We start from the raw sequence: 27585 nt of genomic DNA on the forward strand, positions 1-27585 counted from the left end.
GGCAAAACTGTGAAAACCTAAAATCAAATTATTGCTGGACATTAATAATAAATGTTATTTAACTTGTGGTTCGTTTACTCATAGTTAAATGTTCCATCATCGATGTCCACACTAGTACCGATCGTAACTGAAATTCAAGAAAGCAAACAAATATCCATATATTGAAGCAAGCATACAGAAGCTGTTCTTGCACGAAAGTGAAATGCTCCTTTCAGGGAAAGAAACCAAAAATGTTAACAGTAAAACCGATTGAGTGGTTACCTTTATTACAGGTCTGTATTCAGTGTCTAGACATCTACTGATGCAAATATGTGCACAGTATAAGAGTTAGTTAGATATATGATTCAGAAAAATATTGTGAGCAGAATCCTTTTAATTCAAACTTTGCAAAGTGGCGAAAAAAAATATTTTAGCAAACAGAAAAAAAGTAGATCACATGTTCATTTCAACTATCACATTCTGGAGACAGCCAAGCGCTCTGGATAGGTAATAGCTACATTTTGCACATAATTCTTGTGGTGAACCAAATGAGGAAGCTAGCAGAAACGGTAGTGATTTTTATTTACAACCGTTTTATTTATTCAGAGTTTTTAAAATAGTGTTGTCAGAATGTTATTTCCTGCAATACAGTCTCGTGGAGGTTAATTGAATTTCCCAAAATGCTCTTGTCTTGGCATCGTGACATTTCTTTCTCCCGTACTTTCACAATCTTTACACTAATCTTCACTACTGATTTAAATAATTCAGAATTACACATTAGAAGAATAGATACCTGATGTATAAAAAGGACAGAAACACAATTTATTAATCTCTTATAGTAGACCATAGCACTTTAATAGTCAATGGCAGTACTATTCGCGCTCTGGAAACAGGTGGTAGACCATTAGACACTTCCTTGAACTTTTACACCATTTCTCACCATCAGTGAGAACTATTCCCAGAGAGATGAGCGCAACCTGATGAGAATTAGGAGACTGAACAATATACATGCACATGAACATTTAGAGATTGGTACCGGCCTAATCAATTTACAGATAGACGAAACTCTGCATATTGCAAAGCCTCAATCACTTTAAGATTCGTAGTTTTTCATTTGTTCAGATAATTTGTGAGGCTGTAAACAGCTGCTCAGCAGTCTAAGAAACATTAGGCAGAATGAAGGAAACATATTGCATGGAACACACACTAATACTTAGTAGAGACTGTTAAAGACAGATACTCATGGAAAGGACGGCTAACAATTTGTTCGGCAACAGAAATTTAGATATGCTTTCGCAACCCATGTGTATTACGTAATTGCAAATATACAAAAGAGACTCTTGGCAGAAAATCTGGGTAGGGTATTTGTGAAATACGACAACATAACTTTGGAAACCCCATTTCATTTTTTAAAGAAACATTTGCACAGAGGCAAGTTGGCGTTATGTAATAACACATCTTTTATGAGGTTTGAAACACAAATTCTCAATTAGAAACTCATCTGAAAGAAAGGCATGCTAGGCTTGTGTGAGGTAGCACAAAAGGAAAGAGAAGTGTGCAAGTAGGTTTTGCTTTTATTTTTAAAAAATGAGATGGAAACGTTTGTGATGCTTGTGGGACACAACTCAAGAAAGACATTTGCAACATGAAATTAAAGGTTAAACTATCACAAAGTCAATCCATTGTCCAGATATGCAGACAAAGAGTAAAGGACAACACCTGCAGATGGAACACAGCCTTTGTAAGAAAAGCAGACAATCATTGTTGGAGGGAGGGGGGTGTGGGGAAGAGGGCTACAACTTGGGAGAGAAATTAGAAACGAAAAATAGAGTCACTCGATAGAGAAGTAGACTATACTTTTGTGAGGGATAATAATGGGCAAGGAACATTATTAATGCCATAATCATTTAAAATAATACAACAGGAAGCCATTCGCCAGTAGGAAGGGGTATGTTGACATTTTGAGGATGGGTATTCTGGATTAAGATACCACTGCCTAGATACCCGTTTCTATACTATGAGGCTATCCTGCACAAATCCAATGTGGCTCCGGCATCTCTACTAGGATATCGATCAGAAAAAACTGCCGGAGGTTTCTTCATCAAATGTCAATGTCACAATGGAAGCATAAGATACTGTAGCCCTTCTTTTCATCCCAATCTGGCACAAGATTGAATACACATAATCATCTTTTGCTTAAAACACTAGTTTATTATTAATAGATTTTAAGTAGTTCAATTACTCTGCATTCAAAAGTGTTAAAGTCTGGTCAGTCTACTAAAGCAGAGGCAGCATGGAAGTCAATGAATGTACGCCACAGGCAAGTCATGGGAAATTGTGGAAATCATTCAAACATTAACTCTTCTACACTAGATGACATGCACAGTCCTGGTAAAAGATATTGCAACACAATAATAATGAGATATAGAGTATGTTCCTCCAACTACAGCCAGGATGCAAGACCCAATTACAACATTTGATACCACACCCAAACCTGTGGACAAAAAGCAAGATGCAGCAAAACCAACAACCACGTTACCAAAGAATCAGTTAAGTCATACATTGTCTGATCAAGGGTAAACTTGCATGTGTTGGCTGGCAAAAAAGATTTTAGTGACTTGATGGCAAGTGCTGTAAAGTTCCAAGAAACAGTTTCTTTGACAGCATGACTGTACTTGCTTTGTACAACCAATGTATTACCATTGTGAATGATAAGCAACTGGTCATTCTGGTGTTATTCTGGGGGGGTGGACTTGATCATTGGCCAGTGGCCATGGTCACTAAGCAGGCTATATAGACCCAAAAATGAAATCAAGCAGTTTGTCTCCTGATACAGATATCAAATTGAGTTAATCTGCCCATCAGCTGTTACGCTATGTTAACCATGGTTCAATAGAATGTGTTGAGTGGATGTCAGAAACAGACGCTCATTATATATATATGGAAGAACTAAATATTGTTGCCCACTGTTCACCTGTGAAATCATTTTCAGTTTGTGGTAACAGCAATTGTTTAGCCCCTACGCCCCCCCACCCTCCTCAGTGATTCAGGCTGGCCCACACCTGGCTTTAAAATACCTAGAGCCTGCATCAAGTTATTTCCGAACAATTCTCTTTGCTTGCTAGATGCCTTTATTAACATAATTAAAAATAAAACAGTCATGTTTTATGACCAGGCTTCACAGGTCACAATTTTCTACATTGGCTTTGGAGGGGGCTTTGATAGATGATGTCGATATTTTAGACTGTCTGAGGGTTTGCTTCCATAAATTAGCAAAATGGTCGTGTCTGGTTGCAAAGAGTGCAGTCACCTTAGCTAGGAGAGGGGAAGCTGTTAATTTCCCTGAGCATTTTGGTGGGACTCTCTTGCATGCTGAAGTGGGAGAATGGGTTAAAAAGCTCCCCCCAATCTCCTCGCGACCATGGCCTAGAGGATCGCGGCCCAGACACCCACCATGAGATGAATTCGTCTATCTACCAGACAACCAAATACCCTGGTTCAAGAACATAAGGATATGTCCACCAGCCTGCCCTACTCAAGCCGACACCTGCGGCATGGATGAACTCGACTAAGACCTCAACAACAAGCACCCACATCGTTAGAGATGCCATGACGACCTAGCCAACTGCCAAGAACACACGTGCCACCATGCACACTGGTCACTCACGCACCAACCTACATGAAGAATATATTCAGTGCTATGACGTAGGTGACGGATACACCCACTGACGCGCATCTTTATTATTTTTCACATAGGTTTTTTAGTAATGCAGAAACGCAAGACGCATAAAGCAATTGCGTATACGCTTGCTGACGCTTCTCCCACCCCTCGCATCGTAATGAGAATATAAAGAAGACGTAATACCGCCTATGAAGCCATGTCAAACCGCAACACAGGTGCCGTGCATTACACATCCCCACCCATGAACCAGGCCCAAGTAGGCCGCAAGCAAGAACCACCATGAACACTGTATGAGCGAGAGTAGAAGTGCTGACCACGCAGAACGAGCCCAGCGAGAGTTCACAGCCAAGGGGGCGATGTTGCAACTAGTATGCTACCAGCCGGCGCCAAGGTCACACCTGTAAGCAAAGCCAAGCACACAGAAGCAAAATACAACTTTAAATGTGCAGAATTCCGACCCAGCTACGGTCTCTCCACACGTGACCAAGCCGACCTGACAAGGTGCCAGACCCACGAGGAAGAAGTCGCCTGGGTCCCACGTCTGGGACACAGGTTGCAACAGTGAAATGACTAGATAACACCTACAGCGGTGGGAATGGCCTGCTCTCAGGTCTATGAGCAAACCCGCACATTGCCTGCACGAACACATAGTTACACATTGTTGCTAGTGACAGATACGCCGCAAGCTGGGAACAAAGATGGTCCCAGACTTGGGGGCTCGAAGGAGGACCAATCAGAACATGGGGGCACTCATCACTGACGCCACTAACATTAGCCAATCATCAGGGGTCTTTGTGTAACAATTTTCAACTATCTAATAGAAGGGACAACCCCAAGTATACCACCTGACTCATCCTCAACCACTAATATTGCTCTCTATATGTATACTATACTAACTCTAGCACTCGAGGAACCAATCCGGAGTGGCAATAGGTTTTTCGCTAACCTTCCCAGGTGACGCAAGTAGCGCGTCATACTGCGGCAAAAAGGGCCTGCAAGCCCCACAGATTTTGAAAGTCTGGATGGAAGCGTACGATCCTAGACCCATCCCTGCCGTTGTTTTAATAAACAGCAGAACCGCCTTGCTTCTTGTGTGTGTCTCATACTCAGTTTTTGGGAACACGGGAGGAGTTGGGGCCTCCCAGCCCGGAGGTCTGCGGACGGCTCAGCCGACCCCGGGATAACCACCCCGACAAGTTGGAGGCACTGCTGAGATCTGTTTACGATCTACCTTTTTATTTTTATTTTTCCCAAGGCCTCTCGTTGCGAGGAGGCCCGGCGGCGCGGGCCCCCTCTGCCGCTGCCCCCTTTTTGAGGACTACAGGACCATCGCGGAACTGCGAGAAGAACGGACAGCGCAATCCGGATGTTGGCCCTCGGGAGCTGGTTGAGAAGTATCCCGCCCACGGTTGGCGAGTGTCCAGACGTGGTCCAGGCGAGGGGAGGTGGCGAGCCGCTTGGAGGGGTGCACGCAGTCGAGCGGCCCCGCATCAAGAGAACTTGAGTATGTCACACCCAACAAGCAATGTGAGATTGTGAGGGAGGGGGGAGGAGTGAAATAAGGGCGGTGGGAGGTGTTACTAAGGTGCGCGGCAAAGATTTGTTCAATTAGTGTTGACGGTGAAGTGAATGGTAGCAGGACAGGCGCGAGAGCCGTCTGCTACAACGTCACGGAAAAGGGTGGGTGGAGCAAGAAAGCACCACGTGCGGTTGCTCGTAGACACTGATTGGCCTAGGTCGTGGCCACCTGTAAGGGGGGTGTGTGTGTGGCTTTCCTACGAATTGGCGGTTATTGATCAATGAGTAGATGAGGATCCCTATTGATCGAGCAGTGAAACTCGATAGATAGATGACGTTTTCCTGTAGGTGGTAGCTAACTTGTTGCCTAGTATGGAAGATAATTGGCTGGTTAAGCCCTCCTGTTGAGGGGCATATCACACGCGAGGCGACGCAGCGTGCGCAATCCGATTATACAAGTATATTGTTGGTTACCTTGTTCCAGGCGTAACAAGAGGACAGCTGTGGGGTTAACGGGGACAAACAGTAAAAACTTATTGCGAGCTTTCTGAAGTGTAAAAGATCTTACCGGTAGTTTTTGGAAGAGGCCGGTGACGTCACATGTAGGGCTTTCATAGGATACCTTGACCATACAGCATTGTTGAAGGGTGGTGGGGAAGTGAATAGAGGGCAGGGGGTGCGCACGTAGTTCGTCGGCCACCCCAAATACGGGACAGGTGGAGAGGGGGAAGTGACCGTGCACGGAGAACGCAGGCCACGCTGAGTGAGGTAGGAGGAGGAGGGAAGGAGAAAAGTGGGACGGCTGTATAAGCACGTCACACAGGGCACGCAGCCGCAGGGGGCTTCGTGCGCCGTGGCCGCAGGGGGCCGTAACGGTATTAAGAAAGAAAAACAAACACAGGGAAAGACAGCATATTTGCAATTGTTATATTTGACTGTTTTTCTTTTAGCGGACGGTCGCACGTCCCCAAACTACGGGGCCAGGTAACGACAACTGTACTGAAGGGAGCTAAAAACACAGTGTAACCATGTCATACGGGTTAGGATCGGGAGGGTGGGGGAATACCCTCACTACTCCACTTCAGCATATGTGTAAAACACTATCGCCGCATAGGGAAAAACTGATCAAATACAGCATAGCATGGACACAAGGGACAGACAACAAAATGACGACACCCTGGCTGCCTAACGGCAGTTTCGACCCGTACGTCCAACACTCACTACTGACACACATACATAACACATACAAGGGGAAGAAGCTGGCGCATCACGTGGAGGTGTTTAACTTATGGAGGATGTTCCAGGGGTCCCGACCAGGACCAACCGGGATGTTCACTGTGGAGGAAACGAAGGAGGGGAAGAAGATTAAGGAGGAAGAGGGAAATGGGGAAAAGGAGGTTGACAGCGCAGAGTGCGCGGGAAGAGACCGAGAGGGGGATGAAAAGCTTAGGATCGCAAATGAAATAGAAGTAAAGAAGGAAAGGACCGACAACATACCCCTAGCGAAAGTAGTGAAGAAGGAAGAAGAGGGGTTATATCCTGTGACGGAACTACAAGAAGCAGTAAGGCAACAACTAACGGCAGCTGAGGGATATTCGAACCCTGCGTACAGCCCACCACCATATACAGCTACAGGTAGCTACACAGGGGGGGAGAAGGTGACAAGTACGGTAGGCCCAACTTGTATGAAGATGCACGCAAAGGAAGGGAAGAATAGTGAAAAACCAATCCCAACCATAGGACACGATGAGTGGGTAGCCGCGCAGGTGCTGTTAAAATTGCGAGGGACACTAACGGGAGAAGAAAAGGAGGTAGTATGGAGAATGAACCAGGACGATGAGGGTAGCAGTGAAATAAGAGGGGAGGAAGATAAAAGGAGAGAAGGGGAGCTGTTACGAGCAGAGGAGGAGATGTTGGAGGAACAATTGGCAGAATTAAGGAATGAGCAAAATGCACTGATTAAACAGCTTGAGAAAGAGGAACGAGGGAGAAGGCGGGAAAGGAAGGAAAGTAAGGATGAGTTAGAAAAAATGAGGGAACGAACTGAAGAACGGAAGAGGGAAGCTGAAAGGATGAAGGCGATAGCAGAAAGGGTATCTCGAGCAGCACAGCGTGACAGGAAAAGAGAGGAAGAAGAGAAAGAAAAGGAAATTGAAATATGGAATAAGAAAATACTATCCGAGAGCACCAGGAAATACGAGAAAGGTAAAGTAATAGAAAGCATATTAGAAAGGGAGAGAGAGAGATGGGAAAGGAGGAGAGAGGAAGAAAGGATATTAGAGCAGGTGAGTAGTGAGGTGATGGAGGAATTAAAAAAGAAAAGAGAGGAAATAGGTGGTGAAATAGTGGAGAAGAGGGAAGAGGAAAGAATAGAGAGTAAAGGGGAGAGTAGGGTAAGGACATATGTACGTCGGGATGCAGAAGTAGCCACAACATCAGCGCAAAGGGGAGCAATTGGTAAAGGAGAAGAGGAAGGAACGGATTTAATAGACTTAAAAACGGTGACGATTAGGGGGAAAAGGACAGATTGGGGGTTGTCGCTCCTGGATGAATTCTGCAGTGAAGAAGAAGAAGGAATGGGGGGAGAAGGAAGAAGCGGCCATAGGGAAAGCTTAGACAAATTGTACATCACCCGCACCAACCGGGAATCACCATGGGCATGCAGAAAGAAGGAAGGAATGGAGGGAAGTGAGGAGAAAGAACGAGAAGTGGCGGGTGGGCAAACACGTGCAGCTACACCCGCATCATCCCGCCCACACCCGCTCCTGAACACAACCCCTACGCCGGCAGGATTAGAGATCTCCCCGGACGTATACAGGAAGAACGGACACACACACCCACATTAAATAAAGAAAATAATAAGAAAAGGGGGAGAAATGAAGGGGCAGGTACAACGAGCAGTGGTAATATGGACATGACAGATGACCTAGTTGACACAGAAGAAGAAGAGGGGTATTCGGACTCCACTCCGCGACAACTGGGGGGATAGATGGGACACAATCCAATGTCGCTATTGGAGAGGGGAGGTTAGACCACAATACGTCCCTTGGAAGCATGCCGATAAGGAAAATATAAAGTGCAGGCTCCCATCACTAAGTGGAGGAGCGGGAAAATGGATATACGAGATGGAAAAGCACACTGCAGGACAGAAACTAGCAGTAGGAGACGTGAAGGGCCTATTAATATCAATATTAGGGGATGCGGCAGATGACATCTGGAAGAGAGCGGGTTTCCCCGGGGTCACAATAACGAACACATCACATGACGGGGCGCCATTTGCGAATTGCAGGCATGCATTATGGCAAGCTCGGATGGTACAATATCCAGACACCTCAGATATAGGAGCAATTACGTCACGCAAGATGCGTGAGAATGAAGATCCTGTTGATTATATCCAGGAGATTCAGGAGAAGTGGCGTATGGAAACTAGAGAGCAATGGGACAAGACACAGGCAATATTTTACCACATACTAATACAAGGGCTTCCGGAGACAGTACAAAAACAATTGAAGAAAATAGTGGGGATGGAAGCCAAGGCCTGGCCGGAAATACAATTGACAATAGTACACCATTGTAGGATGTGGCAAGAAAAGATGAAACAAAAGGAAGAAGATAGAAAAGCGGAAGAGGCTAAATTAGTGCAGAAAAAACTGACTAAATACACCATGGAAGGAGCACTAATAACTACACCAAACCCCACGCAAGTAGTGGCCAGACAGGATCCCTCACAACTACAAATAGCACCACTACCACAATCACCACGACTTATAACACAACAGCTGCCACCACCCCCACCATACACGGCTAACATAGGAGGAGGGTATATGGTACCAGGAAATGGATATTATAACAACCTCAGGGGAAGGGGATGAATGATGAGGGGGAGGGGATATGGCCAACCTACACAACAGCAAGGGGGAGGATTTCAAAGTTTCTACCCCACTGCGCAACCAGGGTACCAAGATAATGCAGGAATTTTCCCATGGCAGACCAGGGAACCACCTGTATGTTGGGTTTGTGGGATGTTAGGACACATGTCGTGTACGTGTAGAATGAGACCCTCCCACCAGCATAGGGGGGAACAAGGACAATAAGGGTGTTAAGACAGATTTCTGAACTCTGTCCTGGTGGCGCAGAAGTTCAGAAGGCCAACCTAATTACTTGGAACAGGGTAACCTCTGGACGAGCCAGACCAATCAAGGTAGCGATCGCGGCGGTCAAGACTAGGTCTCAAGAGGGGTGAGGGTGACTGAAAGCCTGCAATGAGCACACAAAGCAAGATCACTTATAAACTACTCCAAACAGTTGTTATATTAAAAATATATACACATTTATTTTAAGGCCTTTAAAACAATGACCGTCGCGAGAAAATCACAATATCACAATAGTAAACCAACACATACCATATCAACACAATATATATATAAAAATACGACAGTCTCAAGCATTAGATGCACGAAATAGGTAGTCCACCTAAAAGGGAAGGAAAACAGGCAGTGCGAAATAATGCTTAGACCCAGTTCGCCTTCAGAGGCACCTAACTAGATGGAAGAACGAGCCCTGCGAAGAGTGGAGCCTTGTGCTCAAAGTACCTGCACGCGCTGGTGCCAACGGGCAAAAGGAGAAGCTCTTTGGAGGAAGTCAGGTAGTTCAGTTTAGTGCTTACAGAAGAAGAACAAGTTCCGCGACTCAAGCGCAGGCTCCACTGTGGGCAGAAGGAGAGCGCGAGTACGGACAAGGGTGCTGTTTTACACAGCGGGGAAAAGCAATGGGCTCCTGCAGGAGGGCGACCAGATCCTAGCTATACTACTCACCGGTCCCCGATGCAAGCAGACCCAGGCTTCTCTGCGTCAGTTTCAGCAGCTGGCAGGTTCAGAAGAGCAGGGAACGCCTCGTCGTCGTGTTGAGTAAAAAGACGTCCCAATCGAAGAAACCTGCACAGTTTTGTCACCACAGCAGGGCAACGGAGCGGCCGTGTGTATCTGAGCCAAATGTACACTACTCACTTCAGACATGGGAACGCCAAGTGTACGAAGCGTGTGAGAGTGACAAGGACTCGAAATACAACACAACCTGGCGGCGGTTACAAAGCAAGACTCCCGTGTAAGCTGGTCAGTCAGCTGGATGGCCCAGAGACGCTTCCTAAGGCTTACTAGCAGGAGATGGTGAAGATGCCGAGAATAGCTGTTCCCGCTATTCCAAGGGTCGAAGTACCAGTACAGGCCTTCTGGTTCGATCAAAGGTGAAAAGGGTTTCACAAGGCGACAGCAGTGCAGAGGAGAAGTCCTTCAGCGGGTCACCAGCGATTCCTCGGTCCAGCCTCTTGGTTACAGGGTACTTGGCTCCTGTATTCCTTTGTTCGTGAGAACTCAGGAGATCGACATGGTAGTGGTGTTTCCAGCCCCCTCTTATCCACGGTTCCCTTCGCGCCAAAACGCGCCAAAACGGAGGGGACCCAATGGGAGATCCGCTCATCAACACTCACACCATTCGTGGACCAATCACGGACCACGGTGGTCCCAGGCATTCACACTACCCTAGACTCTCTGGCACCCAGGATGTGTATTGGGACCAGACATCCCAGCCCACACCCTGGAGGCGCACAAAAGACATGTAGAAGCCCGCGAAAGCATCTGTGTTGCGCGGGAAAGTACATGCCCAAATAAGGAAGGCCCCGGGTCGGCTCGACCTGGGGAAGGTGAAGGGAGCAAGACAGTCAGCGGACAGGACAAAGGAGCCTCGTGGTCTGGCCATTTTGGGAGCCAGGCCACCATTTTGGGTTAAGCGCAGAAAACGCGCTTAGAATGCCAAAAGGAGCTCAAAATACAAAGAAACGATCGCTGCCACCATTCCCGTCCCTGAATCACTTGCACCGATCAAATACAATCCTAAACGAGTATCTAGGGCCTGTAGAAGGCTAGAGACCCAAGAGAGCTGTAACTTAGCTTACAGTGCCCTCTTGTGTCATGTTGCACGAAAGCTGCAACATGATAAAAGAAACTACGGGAAACAGCGTTCCCCGGTACTGACTGTCTTAAGGGCATGTCAGTTTCCCCATAAGAAAGGAGCGAAAGCCCAGAGGAGTGCGGCAGAAGGCTGCACTTCTCTGGCAAAGTCAAGAACAAGGTGAAAAACAACAGCAAAAAGTTTAGGGGTTGCCACATGGAAGGAAAATTACCTACAATTACGAAATCTTTCCTAACACTCGCCCCTCCCAGACTATGGACAGGGGGAACTAATCCACCCCTGGATGAGTCTCTTGTTCAGGTCGGTTAAACATTCTGGACAACCCATCAGCATTGCTATGTTGGACACCTGGCCTATGCTCAATCGTGAAGTCGAAGCCTTGTAGACTTATGGACCACCTAAGCAACTTTGGATTCTCCCCCTTCATGTTCATTAGCCACTTTAACGGCTTATGGTCAGTTTGCACAGTGAAGTGGGTCCCATAGAGGTAGGGCCTCAGCTTCTTTAGGGCCCACACAACAGAGAAACATTCTTTCTCTACCGTGGACCATCTGAGCTCTCTGTCCTTAAGCTGGCGACTAATAAAACCGATAGGGTGTTCCTTACCCTTCTCATCTACTTGTGATAGTACAGCTCCTATCCCAGTGTCAGAGGCGTCCGTCTGCACGATAAAAGGTCTTTGATAATCAGGGGCCCTGAGGACAGGGGCCTGGCACAAGTAGTCTTTTAAGCCATTGAAGGCCTTCTCACACTCGTCGGTCCAAGTTACCTTCTTGGGTTTCTTCGGAGTTGTGAGGGCAGTCAGAGGGGCAGCTATGGTGCCATAGTCTGCCACAAAATTGCGGTAATACCCCGTGAGTCCTAAGAAGGCTCTCACTTGGGTTTGCGTAGTGGGGGTAGGCCAGTCTTGTACTGCTTGTACCTTACTGGGTAGAGGCTGTCTCCTCCCTCCACCTACTTCATGTCCAAGGTAAACCACTGAGCCTTGTCCATTTTGGTGAGGGGCCACTCGGAGACCCTCAAAAGAGCTATCTGAAGGACTGCTTTGGAACAGGTCGGGGAGAGGTTGAGACTCCTCTTCCAAAACGTCTGAAGCCAGTAGCAGTGCTGCGATTTCGACACTTGGGACGAAAGCCTTCAGCCTATTCACGTGAAACATTTTTGGAGCCTGTCCAGGCCTTCCAAGGTCCACTGAATAGTTAACCTCACCCAGGGGCTCCACCACTGGGTAAGGGCCTGACCATTTGTCCTGTAAAGCTCGAGGCCTTATGGGATTCATGATCAGGACTTGCTGACCAAGTGTAAAGTTGATGAGGGAAGCTTTCTGGTCGTACCAATGTTTCACCAGCGCTTGCCCTGCCTTCAATTTATCACTAGCCAAGCCCATCAGAAGTACCATCCATTTTCTGAGCCCTAGCACATAATCAACTACTTTGGTAGTAACAGGGGGAGTGGGCATCTCCCATTCCTCCTTGACGATGGCTAAGGTTCCCCGTACGGGATGACCGAACAGAAGTTCGAAGGGGCTGAAGCCAACACCCTCCTGTGGTACCTCTCGGTAGGCAAACAGTAAGCATGAAACAAGAAGATCCCATTTTCTTCTCTGAGGCTCCTCCAGAGCCCCAATCACGCTCTTTAACGTCCTGTTGAAACGCCCCTCCAGACCATTGGTCTGGAGGTGGTATGCAGAAGAGAACCTGTAGGTGACCCCACATTCTTTCCACATAGCCTGCCTATACTTTGACATAAAGTTGCTGCCATGATCCGACACAACTTCTTTAGGGAAGCCAACCCTAGTAAATATACCAAGTAAAGCTTCTGCAACTGACTTGGCAGTTACAGTTTTTAATGGGATGGCCTCAGGATATCTGGTTGCATGGTCGACCAGCACTAGGATAAACCTATTGCCTGAGGATGTTTGCGGGTCAAGGGGACCAACGATGTCGATCCCTACCCTTTCAAATGGTACCCCCACAACTGGGAGCGGTACCAACGGAGCTTGGATTGTCGCGCCAACCTTACCAGACAACTGGCAGGAGGCACAACTCCTGCAGTGACTTTCTACTTGCACCCCCATCTTGGGCCAGTAGAAGTGCATGGATAACCTTTGCTTAGTCCTCTTCATACCAAGGTCACCAGCAAGGGGAACTTCATGCGCCAACTGCAGGAGGAAGGGCCTAACAGCAAGGGGAACCACCAACCTCCTATGGTCTCCTTCTGTAGACTCTGCGGGCTCACTATACAGGAGTCCACCTTCCCAATAAATCCTATGCGTCCCAGGAGGTTCACCCTCAAGCTGGGCACAGGCCTGTCTCGTTAGGCCTTCCAGAGATGGGCACTCACGTTGGCCTTTACTGAATTCGTCCCTATCAGGACCTCCTTCAACTAACAAGTCTTTTAGTTCAGGATGATCATTGGGGTCAAATACTTCAGGCATCGCCACCTCCTCGTCAGGCCCGAGCGATTGACCAACTTCCTCCACCGCAGTGGTAGGCGAGCTCGGGGGAATATTCTCTTTCCCTCGTTGTGACTTGTCGACTCCTTTCGCCTTGGGTTTCCCCTTCGGCTGGGGCAGCGTATTGGTCTTGGCCAATGCTGCCTGTGCTTGAGACCGTGTGTAGGGTCTTTCGGCAGTGTCTCCTACGAGCCCTAAAGCTCTGAGATCATTACCTAACAAGACCTTTCCCGGGACGTTTCTCTGAATGCTCACTGGAATCCTGACTGCTGTACCATTTAAAGTAAGATTTACAGGTATTACTGGGAACATACGGAGTGGGCCGTCAGCCAACTTAGTGGGCATCAGAGTAGCTCTGGCAACTTCCTCTGAGTCTACCAACGTAGAATCCACTACAGTGCGACTGCACCCACTATCCCTAAGAGCTGGAGTATCTACTCCATTGATCAGCACACTGTCTTTAAAGTAGTGCTTGGTATTATCCGGAATCCTAGCATAAGCCTCTGCGACTTTAGGCTCCCAGGAACCCAGGGAAACTAAAACTACCTCAGCCTCTATCCCGCTGGGAAATGAGTCTGAGGAGAAGGATGCTCCTGTAATCTCTTCTTCCTCGTAGGAGGAGAAGGCCAGATTAGCGGAGTGGACCCCCAAAGGTCTAACCTTACAACGGGGATCCCCCTTCACGTGGTCAGTTGCTCCACAAGCAAAACACGATCCATTGGGTCTGTTTACATAGGGAGGCTTATTGTAACCAGAGTTCTGTTTCGGAGGCTGACCTCCACTACCCTGTGAGTTCTCTTGTGTCTTACCCTTATTTTTCTTTTTGTGGCCCTTATGAGAAGAAGCTTTAGCAGATTCTCCACCCTCCATATCTTTGGACTTTTTCCCTTCCTCCTGCTTACCAGGATGAGTTTTGTCCTTATGGGAGACTCGATGTGACACCCATAAGTCTGCTGCAATGGCCAGCTTCTTAGGATCTATCTCCTTCGAATCGGCCAAATGCTGCTTAAGCTCCGGGGAAGAAGAAGCAAAAATGTGTTCCAGCATGACAAGATTTATCATGCCTTCGAAGGTAGAAACCTTATAACCTTTGACCCAGCCAGTTAAGGATTCAGTGAAATAAGATACCCAAGTACCACCTTCCTTTTTCTTATACTCTCTGAAACGTTTCAAATATTGGGCCGGAGTCAAGCAACTCAGAAAAGGTTTCTTCAGGTAAGTCTCTGATCAGGTTTGCTTCAACTTTTCTTTAAAAGGTAATATTGAGGCGTTGTTCATTGAATCTATTCAGTTCAAGTTCATACATCTTTTCTTTTAGGTTTACTCCATTCTTTTCCTCTTGACACAATAACCTTACAGTCTTTAGTCTCTGTTTTATTCCTCGTGTAATGTATTCCCCAGCTTGCCTTTCTCTCTTATTTATTCATTACACACGATCTTTACTGGCTGTATGCTTCCTTTTCTTTGTAAATGTGTGTCTGGTTCCTTATGACTTTCTTTAAGGTAACTCCCCTCCTTGTCTTGCCTCAACACTGTGCAGTCTTTCTTTTCTCCATTCAATCAGTCTCTCTAGAACTTCCTCATCAAATCTCCTCTCTGTCTTTATAGCCCTCTGATTTTTAACATGACTCTTTATATCCAGCCTTTGACCCTTCTTTCACTTCCCTCTTCGCTCTCTCTCACATACACGTACCTTCCCCTTTGTTACTGACGTTACTCTCCACTCTGAGCTGTGTCGTGAATGGGCTTGTCGCGGTGAACGCCTGATCAGCTGTTCGTTCATAAGCGGCGTCTCGCCTTCTCCCTCTATCAGCGGATCGATGCCCTGCAGCTGACCGGCGTTAGCTCCGCCCCTCTTATACTCACTTCGCGGTCGATGGGATCTTATGTCCGCCCCGTTTTCTTTCTCACCTTCATACTGATCGAAGCGCTGATTGGGCGATTGGAAAGTCTTAATCTAGTGCTCCCTCACACACGGAGCCTTGTTTACATATATAATGAACGGGTCTTCTGGATCTGATGCTGTTGTTCGTTTTTACAACTTCACTCAGCGACAGAAACCCGTCGGCTTCAGGGTTCCGAAAACATCAAACTATGTAGTGATTTAAACAATCACTCACAGGCCTAAATTGGGTTATAGCGCAACAGCGCAACAGGATATCTTTTAACTAGGCATTACTTGCTCCTTCTTTCTCAGTGCTCAGTACGCCCACCCAAAACTGTCCCTTTTTATTTCCTCCGGCTCCGTCTCCTGGCAACGACAGTAAATAAAACAAAACAATCATTTGTTGACAGAAGCGTGTAGCTGGCAATAGAAGCTAATCTCTGGTTGGATCACTGTTTTGTCAATTACTCTTTTCTTTCTGACAGCCCGATTAACCCTTCACATGGTCAGTATGCCTAGTATTGTCAGAGCCTAAGCTAGATGGTATCCTCTTTGGATATTTTATCTCCAATTTATCACAGGACCCCCCTTCTTTCTGGACTCCCCCGTTCTGTCAGCCCTCTTTAGGTCTGAAATGTGGGTTTCAAGAGTTCCTCCTCCCTTTCTACAGAGGCTTAAGTCAGCTCCATCTGTCAGACTTGCACTTTCAATTAAAGGTCCTTCCGTTTCTCCCTCCACATCTATGTGCTCCAGTCGTTGCCTTTATTGTCTTGAGTTGCATTGACTCCTTCAAATCCCTCTCTCTCGCCCAACCTTTGTACCTCACTCGCCGGCTGCAGCTCTTTAAAAATATGGCAGCTCGTGTTGCTACTGACACCCCCAATGGCTCCCACAACTCCCCAGTGATTTGTTCCCTGCTCTGGCTTGCCATTGCTAAAAGTATCACATTTTAGTCCTTATGTATAGTCCCCCACGCATTTTACGGCAAGCGTGCAGAATACCTTCAATGCAAGTTCTCACCTTACTTCCCCGGGGCACACTTTATGTTCCCAGAATTCTCGTCTCATCTCTGTCCTCGTAACTAACTAACCTGGATATTGGAGGCTGGTCTTTTTGTATTTCTGCGGCCAATCTTTGGCACTCCCTTTGCCCTCGCCCCCATCACGGCTAGTGAGAACCACTTACAGTTCAGGTGCTCCTTTAAGACTTTTCTTTTTTTACTAATCCTGGTTCTTTTTCTTTTTCTGGTTGTATTGTTTGTGTTTCCCAGCAACAAGATGCCTTTGGTGGACGTGCGCTACACACATATATGTAACATAACATATACTGGGCAAAGTGACAGGTAGGAACGCTAATCATGGCAACGGATTGGTTAGAGAACTGACAGTGGACAATAAACAGGTTCTGAAAATGCAGAGGCATGGACACTGAGCACATGCTTTTTCTATCATACTTTGGAAGCCGAAAAATTGACACACATTTTTCAATTGAAAGGTTTTAGGAAATGTGGGCTTGTTTTCAATGATTGTACGGTAGAGTGGTTTTCTAGTCTACCCCCGTCTGGTGACCAACCCTGTATATTTTTCCCTATTAGGAGATAGAAATATTGTGCTTATTCCATTTGATTTTGATGAAATCATTTCGATGAGATGGCATTTATGTCCGTCAATAACATTTGAGAGGGTGCTGTTTCTTAACATGGTGCAAGTAGTTTTGAAATATCCCCTTTGATTGCTTGTTTTAATTTGGTTCTGTTTGATACTGTATAAAACAAATACAATGTATGCAACAATAAAAGAACACTTAATAGTATGCAAGGCACTCAATCAACAATCAGTGTTCGGTCAGCTCTAATAATGCCCTAGGCACATAGATTTTAATTCTATAGAACCAAACCAAAATTACTATGTTCTAAAGAACTATAATGAAATCCTCCACCTTCCTGCAGCAGTGCATTTACTCCTTCCCTTGTTCTCGCTCCTTACATCGCATTTCCATTATTGCCACCACATTTTCGTCCTTTAATTGAGCTTTAAGCAGCATGGTACAGTACATCCATACATGCATCCAATATATGCATAGATGAGCAGGGCAGAGAACTGTGTCAATTTGTGATCTGCTAGCAAGCAAAAAGAACACTCTCAAAATCAGCAGCTACTGCAATGGCATTCAAGTTGCCAAGAAGGCATTGGTGTATGGAGGATTATTACAGCAAGACCAAAGGTTGTGGATAATATATACAGCGCTAGCTACTACAAAAAAGCAAAGTGGGAGACGATAGTGATCCTTAAGCAGGGCTTGAAGAAATCCACGAATTGACCCAAAACCCAAAAGTGGAGCACCTTACGAAGGTCCGACACATAGACCTCACAGTAGTGCGCCATTGTTAAAAGATGCCAGTCCACACTCTTTACAGCGCTATGCTGCTCTTGAGCAAGATTTGTGCTTTAAGCAATAAAATAAAGTCACTAGACCCATGATTCACTCAGTCAGTCAACCTTTTTGTTAAAGGACAAAAATACAGTTTTTGGCAGTTTAAAAATAAACAGATATTTGATTTTGACCAAATTACTTTTTTTTCAACATGTAGGCTTGGGGGCAGTCAGCCACGTGAGGGTTCCTGTCATAGGCAAGACTCTGCCCAAGCCATATAACACCAGTCTGAGGCATGATTATCATGTAACTAACTGTGCCCCAGCCCTATAGGCCTGTTCAGTTTTCTGATGGACGCTCAATAAGCTTGTTGAGGTGATCCAAAGTTATCCAGCCACAGCAGGCTTTTAGCTGTCACTGGCTGGCATATGAGGGGCCCTCCAGAACCCTTAGCTGTTCTTCAAAACCACAAGTCATTTGGGTGCCTGCGGTATTCTACTGGCAACAGATGTCAGAGTTAATGGTCTCAAAGTACATGGGACAGAAATTGACCTAATAGCAGCTGAAATTGTCAATGCCTACCTGCTAGCCTACAAATGTAAGTCATTTATGGTTTTCATTTATGGTGCCAACAACCACAGCAGATCATTGTAGGAGGAGCCCAGGCTGATTCTGTGGCTGATAAAGAGAAATGCCAGAGCATTGTGGACTTCTGGTGATTGGTGAACTAGGTGGGGGATGCATTTTCAAAGATCAAGCAGAAAAGGGACTGCCTTCATGACACATAGGTAGAGGCAGTTCAGCTAATGTAATTACAGTTATATGCTTTTCATGAAGACCTATGCATGATTGATCTTATGAGAAATATTATAGTTTGGCTTTTTTTTCCTGAATCCACAGATCACAGTTGACTCATTTCCACATAGGTGATAGAATACAGCAAAGCAACAAGCATTTACATTGTTAATGAACACCCAGAAGATACATTTACAAGAGCAGAAATAGCATGAAACACCTACTGAATAGCACTCACAGCCTGTAAGAACTGTGTGATCATTTGGTTTCCAGCTTTAGTCTCAATCCGAGTCAATGCAATACTGCACCCACTCACCCTTCTCTCGCAGCACCTGAAGTCAATACTGTTCTAATTCTTTTCCTTTGGCTGGCAACATCCGATGAATGTCTGCTTCCTATTCCTCAGACAAAACCACTTCCTGAAAGAAATAAAATGATAAGTCACCTCCCTCCTTTTGATGTTGTTTGTTACTAACTTTTAGATCTTCAAATAACATTTTAAATGAAATACAAAAGTAATGTCACCAAATAAAAGTACTAAATTGAAGAATAACTTTAAATTCTTAATGAAGTTAATAGATATATGGAAATGAAAAGGAGACTCCAATACCAACTTTATAAAGTATTCAAAATAATCTATCCTAAAAAGTGAATGCTTTTAGATGTGCCAATGCCCTTCTTCACGGGCCCTTACAATACATCTAACTTAAGTCTCCCTAAGTGTGAATCCAGGTATCCTTGCACTACTCAAACTTGGCAAAAGTTTGCAGTAAGGAGGAAGTCTGCTTTTTAAAGAAGGTCATATTCCTAGCAAATAAGAGAATCCTGTACTGTACTTTGCTCGGAGATGTAAGCTCTTTTGAATTGATTATCATTGCTGGCCATATTGCCAACAGTGTTAGTATTCCAATTGGCTTGATAGGAATCAGATCTCTTTTGGAGATGAAAGTGCTCACACCACCTTACGTACCCAGACTATCATTCCAAATATCCCTGACATATTTACTGGAACCTCTGCATGGCCAACAAAAAACACTGACACTGTTGCAGATGAACTAGATGCCCTTGATGTTATGTTGTCAAGTTACCAGCATTTACTTGGAAATGTTTATGCAAGGTTCCATGTCTTCGCTCTGCTGTGATGGTTTTTATTGTGGCGTTCCATGCATCTGTGTGAGTTTCCCATTGCCTTTCCCTCCAAAGGCCCAATTCCCCTAATGAAACCATAGACTAAAACTATGTAGCCTAGCTAAAGCTAAATTGGAAATGTAAGTGAAAATTGAAACATACATTCCCTATTGTGTTTTGTTAATATATTTTTAATGAAAAACACTTCTTTTAATAGCCGTTGCATGAAAAGCTATTGGCCAAAAATGCTCAAAAAACGAAAAGTCTAAAACTGTTCATTTCCACGCCCAAGCCTTGTAAATTGTTCTTTCTGTAAATGTTCATGTGTTTTGTCTTGTGTGAGACCCCCTTGCTAGAGGAGCAGAGCTCAATTGTTAAGATAAATTTTACTGGGAGCCATGTAACTCTTTTTTGGGACTTGTGTTTGGGGGCATTCTCTTTAATTGTAATACCCAGTGGAGAACTGACATCATCAGTCAAGTAAGATCAATTGATTTCACTTGGTGTTTTAAGATAGAAGAACCACGAGAATATGTGAAAAGTTGAAGTACAAACCAACCCTTGTGCACAAACTATAACATCTGATGGATTGCAGCAAAGAAGTCCACGAGCACCCAAGAGGCACTGCTCGCAGCACTTTGATATTCCCAGGAGCACTTCACTCTACAAGAAAAGACCTGATCTTCATAAAAATACATATGTGCACTGTGCACAGTCAATAGTATATGCCCAATTGCATTGGTGCAAGTGTAAATGCAGTGAAAAGTCATGTGGCTGGCGCTTAAACAAATTCTCACATGCTCTTTATGGACACATGTATGGCATTGAGGCCCCAAATATCAATGTCACTTTTTTCAGGGGAGTTAGCTAGCATACGGCAAGGGGTGGGCCCACAACTTGACCCCTGGGCCCTTTTGCAATCACTGACATATTTCTAAAAACATCAATCCAGATGAACATACAAAGCTGTAGCCTCATTCATGACAAACTTGCCAAGTTATCCCCAAAAAACATTAAGATGAGCATTTTTGCAATTCTTATTGTTACCAAATAGGGTTTAACAACGTGGTCAAGCCAGGCGTTGAAAGAGAATGCAAACCCATAACATGGAACTCGCTTTTGTAAAAAGGACACACTGATCTAGGAGATACGTGGTTTAGGACACAGTGTGTTGCTTCATTTGAAGGCCCGGCTATTTTGTTGCAAATGTAAGACCCATACTACGCTGAATCTTAAATCAAACAGAGTATTTCTGACTTGTCCACATTGGAAAGGACAAGGTTTCAGGGAAATCGATATTTTGCAGAGGTATAGCTAATATACCGTCAAGCAGGAGAATATATATATATTTTTAAATCTTTTTTAAAGCAAAAAAGCAATCAGCAAGACCAAGCAAGGGAGGCACTGTCTGAAGTCATTGCAGGCAGAGACATATGCAAGTTTGGTCCCCGGTGGCAACAGGAATGACTGCCAGCGTGGCCCATAAGAGGGTAACCACAAACATTCAAGGGTGAGATTAGGTTAAACATTTTCTAGACTCTATGGAGGCAACAAGCAGTTTGAGGATCATGTTCCTTGGTTCATGACACTGTTGACTTGCAAATTAATGGTGGGAGACCATCTCATCTGGTTTTTGGTCTTAATCAAGTCACCCTAATTCTGGAGCCAAATGCAAACATCCTGGGCCAGGTTTGTTCCCAGCCAACATATATATGTAACGGTCTTCATTTTTGGCTCCAGTTTTGACCTGTAGATGTAATGCGGTATGCAGGAATTTTCAAAATCCACTGAGCTGGAAGCCATTTTTATTATTTTGCCAACTTCAAAAACAGCGCTAAAGGTAACAAGGTAAACATCTGATATCATCATTGGACAAAGTATCCAAAATATTTGGGAGACTAATGTATTCCAGGCTATTGGACTACCGTGGATTAGCAAAGGTAGTATGGACAATTGTTCTAAATTGTACTAGTTATTAACAGACTTTTCAAGTGCAGTGGACAGTGTTAAGAGACAGGTTCTATGGGATCAATTAGACATAAAAGGGGTTCCGTATTCAGACCCCGATCCAGACATCTAGGCGCAGTGAGTGTGCTAAACAGCATGCTTCACTGTGCCTTTTCCTGACGCCCAGGCACCATGCTAATTCTGAAGTGGGCCTGGGCATCAGCGCAGTGCACGATAGTGCACGGACCGCAATCCGCCTTTGTCATAGATAACGGGCGGATTGCATATCTCGGCAGCATTTTTGTTAAATAGCGAGATCATCGCAATTTAACGAAAGTGCTGCCAATAACATGGCACGACCTGTACTGTCTACGGAAACTTAAAATGTTACTTATAAACAAGAAACACAACACAAATCTAACAAACCCTTCAAATCTCACATAATGGAGTACAATATTTATTAATTATAGAAGTACTACACATTTTTGCATACATAGTACTATCACAACATATTATGATACATATATATGATAGGATAAGTCATTTATAACGCGCCTGTACAAAAGTGTTATCAAGAAAGAGACTGGTACTCAGTGAGACTCTGACGGTAGCCAAGCAACCAGTCAGTACAGCAGACAGGTAGGTCAGGTAGGTCAGCAGGGGAGGGAGAGAGAAAGCAGAGAAGAAGAGGAAAGTTTTGAGCTGCTTCCGAAACTTCAGGTGGTCAGGCTCAAGTTTGAGAGTGGCAGCGTGGCCATTCCAGAGGAGAGATATCTATTCCCCACTCTCTGCCTGGAGAAGAGTCAGGCCCTTAGAGAGTTGGAGGTAGCTGAGCGAAGGGCTCGAGAAGGAAGGTATTTTGGATGTAGTGCGGGATCCAGCCCGGGAAAACATTGTGGACAGTGCAAAGGGTCTTGAACTTGATCCTTGCAGCCACTGGGAGCCAGTGGAGAGATTTCAGGGCTAGAGAGACATGGTGTAACGCTCACCTGATTCCCGCAGAGGCGCCGGTCTTGACTGGGTGAATGCCGTATCTTCAAAGGTGATGTGTAACACACGGTTGGCTCTTTGGGCTGGACCTCTGTGCACTGTATGTCTGACTCGAAGAGTAAGATGTCTTAGGTAAGTGAACGCCGAGCTCTCCATCTGCCTCGGGGCAGGGTGCCGTAACCAGTTTCTTCACTGGATAAGGGTGCAGGCCTCTTGACCTCAGAGGACTGCTGTCCGTCGTTAACTGCACGAACAGTAAATTCTGGGCACTTCAAATGTCTTAAAAGTCTTTTGTAATGATATCTCTTGTTTTGCAGGGTTCCGGCGATGGCGGGTGGCGGGCTGATGAGAGTTGAGGATCGAACCCGCGTGAGGAATAGAAGCGCCTGGAAGCACGTAAGTAAGCGCTTGTAGCCTGCTTCACGATGCGCACTAACTGTCCCTTTTATCTTGCAGGTACAAGTTCGGAGCTTTAGAGAAGCTGAAGGGTGCTGGAATACCCACTGGATTCGGCGTGGGAAGGAGTCATGGCACGTGAGTAATAAAGTTGCCCGATGTCTTTAAACGCACCTTCTTTTGTCTTTCAGATGCGGGATGCAGCGCCGAAGGCCTCCGGAGCGTGCAAAGAGCTGGTAAGCTTTTGTCTTTCAGATGCCGGAATGCAGTGCGAAGACCTCCGGAGCATGCGAAGAGTAGGTAAGCCTTTGTCTTTCAGATGCCGGAATGCAGAGCGAGGCGTTGGTGACATCCGATGGACCAGGTAAGAGATGCGCTGCCACTGAAGACCGTAGTGCTACCCTGTACTTTCTTTGTCTTTACAGGTGCTGCTGAAGACTGGATTCCAGGATGGTAAGCCTTTGTTCCCTTAGGCCCAGGATCAGAAGCAGAAGACACGATGAGCGTTCTGCTGCAGAGAATGCAGAATAACGCAAAGCAAGATTCATCCATCGGGTGTGGTTTAAATAGCCTCCTATAGTGCTTAGGTGTCTCCTTCCACAGCCACGCCTAGGTAAGAAAAGAGTTCCTGCTTTCCAGAAGAGTTCCAGTGTTCTGAACCTAGGGAGTGGCTCCTGCCCCACCCAACAGGAAAAGTAGTCCCAAACAGAAGAGGATCAGGGGTTCAACTGGCAGGTAAGTAAGCAGCATGGTCTGCTGCAGGTAAGTCCACCCAAGCATTATGAGCCCGGCGCTTTCAGCGCTGGGACTGGGCATCTTTATGAGCCTGGTGCCACTGGCGCCAGGACAGGGTCCAAAAGGTCCCAATTGGGACTGGCTGGCACTCGGAACCGGGGTTATGGGTCTGCTTCCAAGGGAGTCGGGCAAGTCCTGATCTTTTGGAAGCAGAGATCATGACACATGGTCCCTGGGCTTGAGGCCAAGGATAAGTTTGGTATGTTTTTTTATTTATAATGTGCACCTGACCCAAAGGTATCTAGGCGCAGTACAAGATAATGTAAATTCTTGGTTACACAGGCATGGATAAACTTTACAATAAAGTATCTTAATTACACAGGTGATCTAGATAATATAAATTATAACAATATGTACAAGGGCAGTTTCAGAATTTGTACAGTAATTATAATACATGCGGAGTAGAAGGATAAGGTATATACACATGGTACAGGTTGAAGTATTAGTAGGGGTCATTGTTTCTGATCAGCCAATTCTTCATGTTGTGTCTGAAGCTGGAGAGGGATTGATAGGCTCTGAAGTTGGAGAGGAGAGAGTTCCACAGTTGGGCAGCCAGGACCGGGAAACTATTCCCACTGGCTTTTTGGAGTTTGTATCTGGGCACCTGTAGAAGGCTCAGACTAGCTGATCTGGTAAGTCTGGCGTGTTGTTTAGTGGGACATTTGGCAGAGAGGTATTGTGGGGAAGCATTGTTGAGTCATTTATAGGTAAGGGATGCTGTTTTAAGATGGATTCTTTCTTTGATGGAGAGCCAGTTATGGTCTCTTCTTATGGAAGAGATGTGTTGTTTTTGTGGAATGCTCAAGGCTGTCCCGAGAGCATTGTTTTTCAGAATCTGCAGTTTTTTAGTGATTTATTTGTTGGTCCCAAGATATAGTCTGTTACAGTAGTCGATTTTTGATAATATTAGGGCTCTGGCCAAGGTGATAGAGCTTTCTGTAGAGAGGAAGGATTTGCAAGCTCAGATGAGTTTGTATGTATAGGCACTAGCCAAGGCAGTGGCGCTTACCTGTTTCCTCAGGTTGAGAGAGGAATCTAATTAGAAACCTAGTGTTTTTACTTCACTAGCGACTTTTATGATGTTGCCGTCAATATTAAAGGAGCGATATTGTTCCCCAAGTTTGGAGATGTTGATCGGCATGGCTAGAAGGAGATACACATGCTCCTTGTGGGACTCTGCATGTAATATGGATCGGGTCTGCAACCGTAGATGCCGAAAACACTCTCATCGACCTATTGCTTAGAAATGATTCAATCCAAGCTGTGGCCTCCAGTGAGAAGTGTGATGTAGTGGCGAGGTGGTTGCATAGGATCCTATGGTCGACCAGGTCGAAGGCGGCGATAGGTCCAAACGGAGTAGGAGTGCTGAGTTTCCTTTGTCTTTAAGGTCGTCTATTTAGTTTTGAGGTCAATCAAAGCTGTTTCAGTGCCATGTTGTGGCCTGATAAGTCTTGCAGTCTTGTTCTGGCTTAGTTGCATAGGGCGGAGAGAAGAGGAAGGCAGAATTAGAAAGAGGCTGTTGCAGTAGTCCAGCCTAGAGAGAACCAGGGCTCTGGAGCCAGTGATCTTCTGGGGGAAAGTGATAAAGGGAAGAGTCCCTTTGAGGAGATGCATCTAGTAGTGGGACTGCTTGGGACATCCGACATGTGAGGACAGAAAGAGAGAATGGAGTCGAAGACGCCACCAAGGTCTTTTGCCTTGCACGAAGGCGAAGGAAGAGGGCCCAAGGCAGGCTGCCAGAGTGAGATGTATCTATCATTCATTATGTTTTTCTGTAGTACGCGCAACACGCACAAATATGTGAGGCATATTTACCCGATGCTATCCATGACAGCTACAGCGAACTGAACTCCACGAAATAGGATAGTGAACGGCCACCAGTTTTTAGCTTTCGCTACAGTGGAGGAGTGCAACGAGAATCAGCATGGTAATTCCCCCGAACATCCTGGAACCAATTATTCTACTTTACTCAGAAACTTCAATAAAAGTGAGACTAACAAAACAAGGCATGACCACCAATCCGATAACCACATCAAACGGCCTAAAGCAAGGATGCCCTCTAGCAGCAACCCTCTACAATCTGTTTACATCAGACGTTGAACAGCATTTGATCAGCAGCTAAATTAACCCACCTAAAATAAATTCAACACCTGTCCCTGTTATGGCATACGCGGATGACATCATCTTGCTCGACAAACTGCATCTGGACTACAAGCTGCTCTGACATCACTGAGTAACTACATGAACAACAACGAGCTAACAATCAACATCTCAAAAACAAAGACTATGGGCCTCATTACGACCCTGGCGGTCTGGAAATAACGGTGGCGGTAAACCCGCCGCCACCGTTGTTTCCGGACCGCCTGATCCCGACCCCTGCAGGCGGGAGGTGATGTTCCCGCCAGGTCTGACCTGGCGGGTTTAACACCTCCCGCATGCAGGCGGACGAGGAAACACCGGCAGCATTACGAGATGCTGCCGGTGTTTCCATGATCCTGATTCCCATTGAGTCCCATAGAACTCAATGGGAATGGGGATTTACACCATTCCGCCTCTGTGATTCCCGGAAAACTGGGGTTGTAATGCCCCGGTAATTCCGGGAATCACGGAGGCGGAATGGTAATACGAGTCCGGCGGTAACCAGGCGGTTTTACCGCCGCGGTTACCGCCGGACTTGTAATGCGGCCCTATGACTCTAACCAAACCACAATCAAAAACAACACACCAACCACAATTTAACATCAGTGGAATCCGATTAAAAAATGTCACAACATTCAAATACCTCAGCATATTAATCAACCAATCCAAGACTGAAGAACAATGGCTGGATAAAGTGGAACAAAAGGCACAAACACTGGCATGCCAAGGATGCACACTCCATAGAAAATATGGAAAATTTTCATTCAGACCAATCATTGCCTATTACAGACTAAAATACATCCCGATAATAACATACGGAACAGAAGCAATGATGAATACTGAAAAAGTAAACTGGATGAAATTTGAGTCAACCTTTTGGCGTAAGATTCTCCAGCTCCCACACTTGTATCCAATGCCGAGAATACGATATGAACTAGCAACACAATCTATTGGATCCATTGTATGCTGGAAAAGATTAGACATCTAACGAAAACTACTATCTGACGAGAAAACTGCTGCAATTCAAATTCTGAAAACCCAACCAAACACCTTTAACAACACGGTGCTAGAAAAATGGAAACCTATCATTAAAGAAATGGAACAGGAAGAGATATCCGAAGAACTCCTAATCATGCGCCCCCAACATGCCAAAACCAAACTCTTACAGAACAATTGGATCAGAACCATTCAAATAAGAAACAGCTACAAACAGACCCTCCAATGTAACAAAGACAACAGAAAAATACATAAACCACAGCCGTATTTGCGATAATTCCCAGAACAAACCATCTGATCAACATTTCTAAGAATTCGTTTGAACATTTTACCAACAAACTCTCATCTGGCCACAACAAGACAGATTGCCAGATCACAAAACTTCTGCAAAGCTCAATCAACACCGGAACCCATATTCCACCTGGTTATGGAATGTCAGTCCCTCGCACTTCAACGCAAGCAATTTGGCTCTTACTTCAATCTCGCATCGCAACAAATGAATACAGAAGAAAGATGGGCTGCCATCCTCAGTGGAAAGAA

General features: G+C 45.5%; 1 protein-coding gene across 1 annotated transcript in view; it reads right to left on the reverse strand.

Moving 5' to 3' along the window:
• LRRC7 (leucine rich repeat containing 7) overlaps nucleotides 1–27585 on the reverse strand; it is a 3010809-nt gene that overhangs the window by 2664699 nt on the left and 318525 nt on the right. Inside the window, exon 3 of the mRNA XM_069641926.1 lies at nucleotides 18971–19073. The gene's annotated coding sequence lies outside the window, so the exon portion shown is untranslated. The remainder of the gene's footprint in view (nucleotides 1–18970; nucleotides 19074–27585) is intronic.

The sequence above is a fragment of the Ambystoma mexicanum genome, chromosome 1q (assembly GCF_040938575.1).
Source record: "Ambystoma mexicanum isolate Mex_15411 chromosome 1q, UKY_AmexF1_1, whole genome shotgun sequence".
Lineage (NCBI taxonomy): Eukaryota > Metazoa > Chordata > Amphibia > Caudata > Ambystomatidae > Ambystoma > Ambystoma mexicanum.